This window comes from Trichosurus vulpecula, chromosome 4 (genome assembly GCF_011100635.1).
Source record: "Trichosurus vulpecula isolate mTriVul1 chromosome 4, mTriVul1.pri, whole genome shotgun sequence".
In the NCBI taxonomy this organism is placed as follows: domain Eukaryota; kingdom Metazoa; phylum Chordata; class Mammalia; order Diprotodontia; family Phalangeridae; genus Trichosurus; species Trichosurus vulpecula.
This window is the reverse complement of record NC_050576.1, coordinates 241,692,584-241,701,334: the sequence shown is the minus strand read 5'-3', so window position 1 is coordinate 241,701,334 and position 8,751 is coordinate 241,692,584. Positions and strand designations below refer to the sequence as shown.

Below are 8,751 nucleotides of genomic sequence, written 5' to 3'. Positions count from 1 at the left end.
TCTTAGGGTTGAAATCGCAGGTCTGGACCCCTTCCCCCCCACCCCCCAAAAAAGAACAGGAAATTGGTAATCATTCAAACTGTGCTGTTTTAGTAGCTATGGCTTGAAAGAAATTAGACTAAAACTAAGAAAAGTCATACTTTGAAGGGGAAGAACATTAGAGGAAAGTAAAATTATGACCAACTGTATTAGTTCTGTATTTTTTTTGGTAATGGCATTATTAAGAGAGATGGGGAAGGGGGCCACTAATGAAATACTTGGCAAGCTTTTACATTTTTATGGGTCAAAGGAATTATTTTCCTCCCAGTCTAATCATCATTTTCTCTTTGTTATTGTTCCACATTCACTGAGTTCTTACGATATTTCCAAGATGTCAGAACTGGGAGGAACTTTAGAGGTCATCTAGTTTACCTTCCTTTTTTTATAGTCTTATTGCCTTAAACAGAGGCTCATGGAGGGAAGTGATTTGCTTAAAGCTACAAGGGTTACTACACAGTAGTGAAAATCATAGAATTGGAGATCTGCAGCCAGAATGGAGCGTCAAGCTGTCCAACCAATGCCTTCACTTTACAAGGGAGGAATCTAAGACCTAGAGAGATTAAGTGACTGTAAGTTCACAAAGGTAATAAATAATCAGCAGGGTTGGGAGTTGAACCTGACTCCAGATCTAGAGTGCAAACCCTAAGCCCAATGACCCTTTGATACAATAAAGGATGGAGCCTTGCTTTCTCCCCTCCCCTTCATCTTTCTTCTCTCCTCCTCTGTCTCCCCCTGCCCCTTCTCTTTCTTCTCTTTCCCTTTATCTCTATCCCTCCTCCTCTTTTTTTAGAGGACAATGTTTTAAATACATATTATCGAACCAAATGCTCACTTTCAAGACACATGGAACAAAAGTTTATAAAACAGAGAGATCTAGAAAAGGAGATCAAAAAAGGGAATAGGATGACTGGATGAGTGAAAAATGCATTTATTAAGCACTCACTGTATTCTAAGAACCGTGCCAAGTGCTGGAGATGCAAAAAGAAAATGTTGGATAGTTCTCACTCGCAAAAAGCTCATCCCCCTCTGATTGAGATAGACAGCACACGGAAGAATGCTCAGCTTCAGGGTGGATGGAAAACCTGGAAGCCTTAAGGGGGCAGCATCAGGGAGCACCACGAGGACCAGTTGTCTTTAGTTATCACAGTAGGTCAAGTGCCGATGCTGGAGGTCTATAAGTAGGTAAGACATACATCATTTCTGTTATTCTGTAGGCTGCTAGAGTTGTTCTGTGGATGCTTTCATTGAGCCTACAACTCATGAGTTTATGTCCTACTATTCTTATTCAAGTAAAAAAACTAATTATTTATCTGTGTAATTGGGAAAAGAAAATTACATCTAGGAATGGTAGCAGGATAGAGACCTCTACAGGAACTGTTTCTACCTGGACTTTAATCAAAAATGATGAGAACATGATAATAACAGTTTACATTTGTATAGTGCTTTAGGTTTACCCAAAGTACAACAAACCTTTAAGGAAAGTGCTCTAAGTAATATTATTCCCATTTTAAAGATGAGAAAACTGTGAGCCAGAAGAGGACAGTAACTGGTCCAGTTCAATGCAATGTGATTCAACCACCATGTATGAATCAGACACTGATAAAGGCAATGTATTAAACTCAGGAACTACAAAAAGAAAGGAAGGAAGGAAGGAAGGAAGGAAGGAAAGGAAAGGAAAGGAAAGGAAAGGAAAGGAAAGGAAAGGAAAGGAAAGGAAAGGAAAGGAAAGGAAAGGAAAGGAAAGGAAAGGAAAGGAAAGGAAAGGAAAGGAAAGGAAAGGAAAGTAAATGAAAGGAAAGGAAAGGAAATTATAGGAAAGGAAAGGAAAGGAAAGGAAAGAAAGGAAAAAGGAAAGGAAGGAAGGAAGGAAGAAAGAAAGAAAGAAAGAAAGAAAGAAAGAAAGAAAACCTCTGTCCTTAGCAAGCTAACATTCTTCTTCTTCTTGGAGAGGAAGGGAATAAGTGTAAGAGATGATTTGAATCCATGTAACTTCCCATCCATTGCTTATTGCAGTCATCCATCCTCCCCAAAGTAATTTCAACAAACTTCATGTTAAGTGTATTTCTCAATTTAGATAATTGTTGGAGAACATTTTTCCTTGTCACTCATCACTGGCTTCATTTCCAGTAAGTATATGCTGCTGCATATACAGGGGGAAGAGCAAATGCCCATTTGGCTGACAGATTACTAGGCATGATGCTGCATACATGGAGCAAGATCTCAAACCTGATTGTCTAGGAGAATGCACAACATGACACCATATACCGGCAAGTAAGGCATTTATATCTGCTGGTTCCAACCAGTCTTCAAAGAGAGAGACACATAGGGACAGAACAACACACATAACCTTATAGAAGAAAGTCAGTCCCTGCCTTCAAGGAGTTTCCATTACAAAAGGGGAGCTAGAGGTGAAGAGTGAGCTAGCGGATAAGAGTGAAGTCATATATTTTAGGTTTATGGCTAGAAAGTGCTTAGGGAACCAGAGACCAAGCTAGATACAGTGAAAACTCACCCATCAGAACCCAGGGCTGCAAGGGCAGGATTCTCATTTGTGACAGGAGGGAGAAGCAGCTTGATTGCAGGTGGTGTGGCTTGGAGAAGACCAAGATGTACATATTCATTTATTCATTCATTCATTCATACATACATTCATCCAATAAACATGGAGTGCCAGCATGTACAAGGCACTGATAAGTACACACAGGAGATACAACCACAAGAGAACGAGAAAGACAGGAGATAGAACCACAAAATAGTCCAGGCCTTCAATTTGCTTGAGTTTTCTTGAAATGGCCTTTCACAAGAAAGCTGAAGAAATTTTGTGAATATTGGGACTATTGGGACTTTTCCATCTTTCTTAATGTTCTTAGTGATTGCCTCTTTTTGCAGAGGCAGAATGATATAGCAACTAGAGTGCTGGACTTGAATTCAGGAAGGTGTGGGCTGGACAAGTCATTTAACCTCTATATGCCTAAAGCAATTTTGTAGGACTTATCGAAGTTGTAGACAGGGTGTAATCTGTATTGCTGGAGGAATTTCCCCAAGCTCAAAAAACCACAGATCCTGAACATATATTTTCTCTTGAATTGGTTCTGGGTTCAGTAGGGCCCTTAGAGAAAGCAGGGTAGAGAATCCTCTCCCCCTAACATGGATCTCAGTTTCTTATTACCACAGGAGAAAATCTAGACTACTTTGATGGTGTGCATATAGCGTTTGGTGCAGTAACAGAAGGAATGGACGTAATCAAGAAAATCAGTGAGACTTTTCTTGACAAAGGCTTTGTACCTTATCAGGATATGAGGAGAAAGCATACAGTGATTTTGTGTAATCCATTTGATGACCCAACTGGCTTACTAATTCCTGATCAATCACCAAAACCAACCAAGGAACAACTTGATAGTGGAGCAGATGAAAAAACTCAGGCTATTCTCTTCAGAAATGATGGGAGATTTTCCTGATGCAGATAACAAACCTCCAGAATATGTCCCATTTGTGGGTAAATTGAATCCAGTGACCACAGATGAAGATCTGGAAATAATATTCTCATAAAAAGCTGTGACATCATTTGTGACTGGAAGAAAGAAGAGTCCCTTTGTTATGCCTTCATTGAATTTGAAAAGAAAGAAGATTGTGAAAAAAACTTTTACAAAATGGATAATGTACTTGTAGATAACAGAACAACAGATAGATTTTAGCCAGTCTGTCGCAAAAGTTAAATGGGCAGGGAAAGATGGGAAATATACCAAGAATGATTTCAAGGCATATGAAAAGGACCAGGAAAAATCTTCTGAATTTGTTCTCAAAGATAAAGTAAAACCCAAAGAGGATACAAAATATGATTTTGTGCTGACGAACAGAGAGGACTTTAAATCAGGTCATTCACATACTAAAAACCGAAGAAGAAAACTTGTCACTGCTCTGAAGAGGATTATACAACAGCAAAAAATTCTAAGGATTCCAACTAGGAGTGGGTCAGAGGAGATATGAAGAAGAGTTGTAAAGAGGAGTGAAAGAGTGAAGAAAGGAAAAAGACCTCAAAGCCACAGCTGTGACCACAGCTGCAGTCAATCTCAGATAAAGATGTCTACTATAGTAACAGTAAGCTTAAACACTGAACAGAACTCTGTGAAAAGAAGAGAGACAAAAGTCAAAGTCCAAAGAAAGATCTAAGTACAGATGAAGGAAGATGTATCTGAAAATGGCTTCGAATTTTCTCTGGTGTGACATCATGCTAATTTTGGACTTGTACAGACCAGAATCAAGTCAGTCAGACACTATTCTTACCTTTTCCTTGCTTAAGTCTTTCACTGGAAGTATATAGATATTTTCAATTAATGCAAAGTAAACAAGACAGTGAAAAAGTCTCATGAAAAGATTTTAAAATTTAAAACGAAACAAGAACAACCTATGAAAAAATTAATATCTTGTCTCTGGACCTGATTTTTCTCATTTGTGATGTGAATGTATTGGACTGGGATGGTTGGTAAGGTCTCTTCCAGCTATAATCCTGTGATCCTTTGATGTAAGTCTAGTACTCTCTTGACTACCCAAGGCCTAGACCAGGGGTGGGGAACCTGCAGCCTCAAGGACACATGTGGCCTTCTAGGTCCTTGGGTGTGGCCTTTTGACTGAGTCCGAATTTTACAGAACAAATCTTTTTATTAAAGGGATTTGTTCTGAGAAGTTTGAATTCAGTCAAAGGGCCATACTTGAGGACCTAACAGGCCATATGTGGCCTTGAGGCTGCAGGTTCCCCAGGGCCCTAGACCGAATACTTATTAACTGACTAGTAAGCTGGAAACCTCTAGCTGTATGGAAGTCCCTTAACTTAACCATGAAATTCAGTATACTTCAAGATAGGAATGGGGGAGGTGAAGCAGCTGAATGCAAAATGGCCCTTGGAGGGTGCAAAGCCAGGCCAACTATGGCTTCCCAGGGTGGCAGCCTTTCAAGCCTTCTAGTGCTACTGGCATCATTATCTCTGTCCACCTGTGGTGCTCCTCTTTCACTGTTCATCAGATTTCTCCTCCTTTGTACCTCCTTGCCAAAGGCTAGACGAAGTAGGCGTACGTGTAGGTGAAATTTCTGGGGCTGATGGGATGCCTGCCTGCCCAAAGTGCTCAGAGGGGATCAAATGGCATTACCTGAGAAACCTAGGGGACTTTCAGCAAAGAGATTCCCTTCTCACTCCCAGGGAAGCCTCTATGTTTAGAAATAATAATACGAATCTAAAAAAATGCCGCCCCCCTCCAAAACCAAGCCCTGTGCTATATGGTTTTAAGTACTAGGAATATCCCTCCATTCAATAAGCAGGTGTGTAGGTATGTGATGAAGGGAAGCAAGTGAAACACTGTGAGCCTCATTATCACCCAAATCAGGCCTTATTCTAAAGAATGACAGCCCCTATAACTCATTAGGTCCTTAGAAGTAGGGATCAACTTTGAAGATATCCCAGTGTCTTCAATAATAAAATTATAAATGAGGTTCAGGGTGCAGAGTATTGAACCTGGAGTCAGAATAGGTTGGAGTTCAAATCCTGCCTTAGACACTTAACTCACTACATGACTCTGGTCAAATCATTAGAGCTCTGTTATCCTCAATGTCCTCATCTGGAAGATGGGGGTGATAATAGCACCTACCTCACAGAGTTGTTGTGAAGATGAAATTAGATATTTGCAAAGTGCTTTGCAGACCTCAAGATGCTACACAACTGTTGGCAGCAGCATAAAGGAATGAACCTTAGAGATTGCCTATGCCAACTCCCTCATTTTGTAGGCGGTGGTACTGAGACTGAGAGATTGGATGATTTACATAACCAAGGCCCAGCTGGTCACTGAGACAGGATTGGAAGTTACATATGAAAAGAGATTGACCCATTAATTATATTTGTACTTTAGTGCCTAGCTCAGTGTCTGGAAGATGGTAGGAGCTTAATGAATGCTTGTTGATTGGTTGATCCTACAAAGGTTAGAGGTATAAGGGACTTCAATTAATCCAACTCTTTCACAAACAGGGAACTTCAAGCCCAAGTGATAAGGTGGCTTGTCCAAGGTCACCAAAGTGGTGGGTGATGGAGGTGTGATTTGAAACCAGGTCCTCTGACTTGGGTCAGTCTTCCTTCCATTGGTCCAAGTCTTCCTTAGTTAACAGTGGTTTCTCTGTCCCTCTCAACTTCACGTTTCTAATCTCATGCTGAGACACCCCTAACTTTGTCCCTTTGCTTTCCTCCTCCTCTCTAATGTATTTTTCTTCATGTAGTTTTATAAGAATTTCACATATAAGTTTTGGGTCCCACTAATAAAATGGTATTGTATTGATATGACATGTTTCATTTGAGATACCCAAATAACTTTTGGATCCTGCCTGGATGTACTTTTATCCTTCATATTTAGTGGGTAACATTTCTAGGTCTCGACTTCCAGTCAATGCTCTTTGTCTGCAGAAATTTATCTACAGAATGTTGTGGTTTTCACTTTTATTTTTAGAAGGCCAAACAGAGACCATCACATCTCTGGATAATTCAGAATAATTAGCAGTTTGATGCAGAAATGCTGAGAGGGCTGGAGGCAAGCAAAAATTAAACCACAGTAACACCAAGGACTGAATTCACAATATGACTTTCTGTTTTCTTTGTCTGGCAAGAGTAATAAGTCTCCCTGAGGTATGTTACGGCTCTAGAAAGAAGACTAAGTCTGTAGAAGAGGCAGTGTGGTACAATGTAGAGAATCCTGCATCTGGATTCAGAGGACCTGGGTTTGAATTCTTTTTATGTCACTCTTAGTACCTATGTGACCCTGCACAAGCCATTTCACTTTTATGGGTCTTAGTTTTCTCATCGATAAAATGGAATTGAATTTAGATATCCTCAGAGATCCCTTTGAAATTTAAATCTTTGATCTCATGAATACTAGATTATCCCTTCCTAAATCTACTCTCATTGTAACAGCTCCCAATCTCTTCACATCCAGAATTTTCCTTATCATGTTCTGATTTATGAGAGTCCCTTCCTGGTGACTCCAGACCCTGGGATTCTGTTCTTCTCTGGACCAGAGATTGGCATGCCTTACTGAAAGACATAACTATGGCCTCCTGTTTCCTCAACCTCCTCAACCCCCATGGCCTTTGTCTCTAATCTACCTCAACTATGCACTGAAGTTACCAAACCTTAATCACACACACACACACACACACACACACACACACACACACATTGTACCAAACATTAATCCCTGTCCTCTCTATCCCATCAGTTCAAATTAATTTTCCTAGCTACTGGAATTGCTGACTGCAGCTTTGAATCAAGGACATGTCATCTCCAATTCCACTCTGGTTGTCTATACAATTGTACACTGAATTTTATGGTTGCCCTTTGAAAAATTCCAGATGAACAGCTGGGACATTTTGCATCCAATGAAAAGGAATACAGATAAGCACATGTACACCTGCATGAGTCAAATCCTAATGCATCTGGCCCTGAAGCTAATTAGAAACTTTGTTTCCTGATGACAATTAGCCTTTGAAAATATCGGGGCACACTGAACCTGTTTAGTCGTGTAATGACAGGCAATTAGTTATAATTGTCCTACTTGGAGAGGAAGAAGTAATAATAGGAAGGAGATGACTGCTGGAGAAATTGGAATAAGTTTATGTTAATTAAAAAACATGGCAAAGGGAATTTATTTTAGGAATCTTCAAACTTGCCAATCTCTGTGTATGGAAAAAAACATACCTTATTTGCTAAGCATAGTTAATGCTGGAAAGTCATAAAATGATGGGTTTTGATGGGGATCTGAATGGGATCATAGATTTAGAGGTGGAAAGGACCTCAGAGACCATTTAATCCACCATCCCTTCCTACATTTTACAGATTAAGTGGCTGTTGGTGTACAGGACTCCTGACCTCTGATGAACTTCTTGTACACCCTTCCCGATTCAAAGTATTCTCTTTGGAGTTATCCGTTCAGAAATAATGCAGAATTGCAAGGAACACTCATGGCTCTGTGTCTACCACTGTAATGTGATAATTGACTATAACTATTCTCTTATCAGGAGCTATCTGTAACCTAGTAGCTCTATGATATTATCATCACTTCATCATAGTGGTTCTTCCTTGTTCACTAAGCCTCCCACTTGTTGGGAACCTGGATGATCTAGGTAATGTTAGCTATACACAAGTGTTCTATTCAAGATTTTTGGAGTAGAATGACAAGGTCATACATTAAAAGTGGGATGAGACCTCATTGTTCATCTAGTCCATTGCTTCAGCTTACAGAAGATTACAGGACCATAGATTCAGAGCTGGAAAGGATATCATAGATCATCTAATGCAACCCCCAGATATTACAGGCAAAGAAACCGAGGACCAAAGAGATCAAGTGATTTGCCCTATATTTCATTAAGGAAGCAGAGCTGAGATTTGGGACCCAATCAACTGGCTCTCAGCTATATAGTACTAATGGAGCGGAATAGATGGTGACCTAGGGAACTAAAGGGAACTGGATGTAAGGTGCTAGTGTGGACAAAAGCCATGTTATACATGCCCTTCTCTCAGTCTGTGCCTACCATGTCCTAGTAAAAAGTTTGTTTGAACAATAAGAATTATAAATAAGACTAAAGGTTTTCATGTTTTTTTTTAGCAGAACAATGTGGGTCAAAAGATCGAAAGGACCATGAAGGTCAGTGAGTCCAGCCATGTCATTTTTCAGATAATGA

General features: G+C 39.9%; 1 pseudogene; it reads left to right on the top strand.

The window, feature by feature from the left end:
* The first annotated feature begins 3,191 nt into the window (after positions 1-3,191).
* Positions 3,192-4,235, top strand: LOC118847054 (annotated as a pseudogene).
* The last annotated feature ends 4,516 nt before the right edge of the window (positions 4,236-8,751 follow it).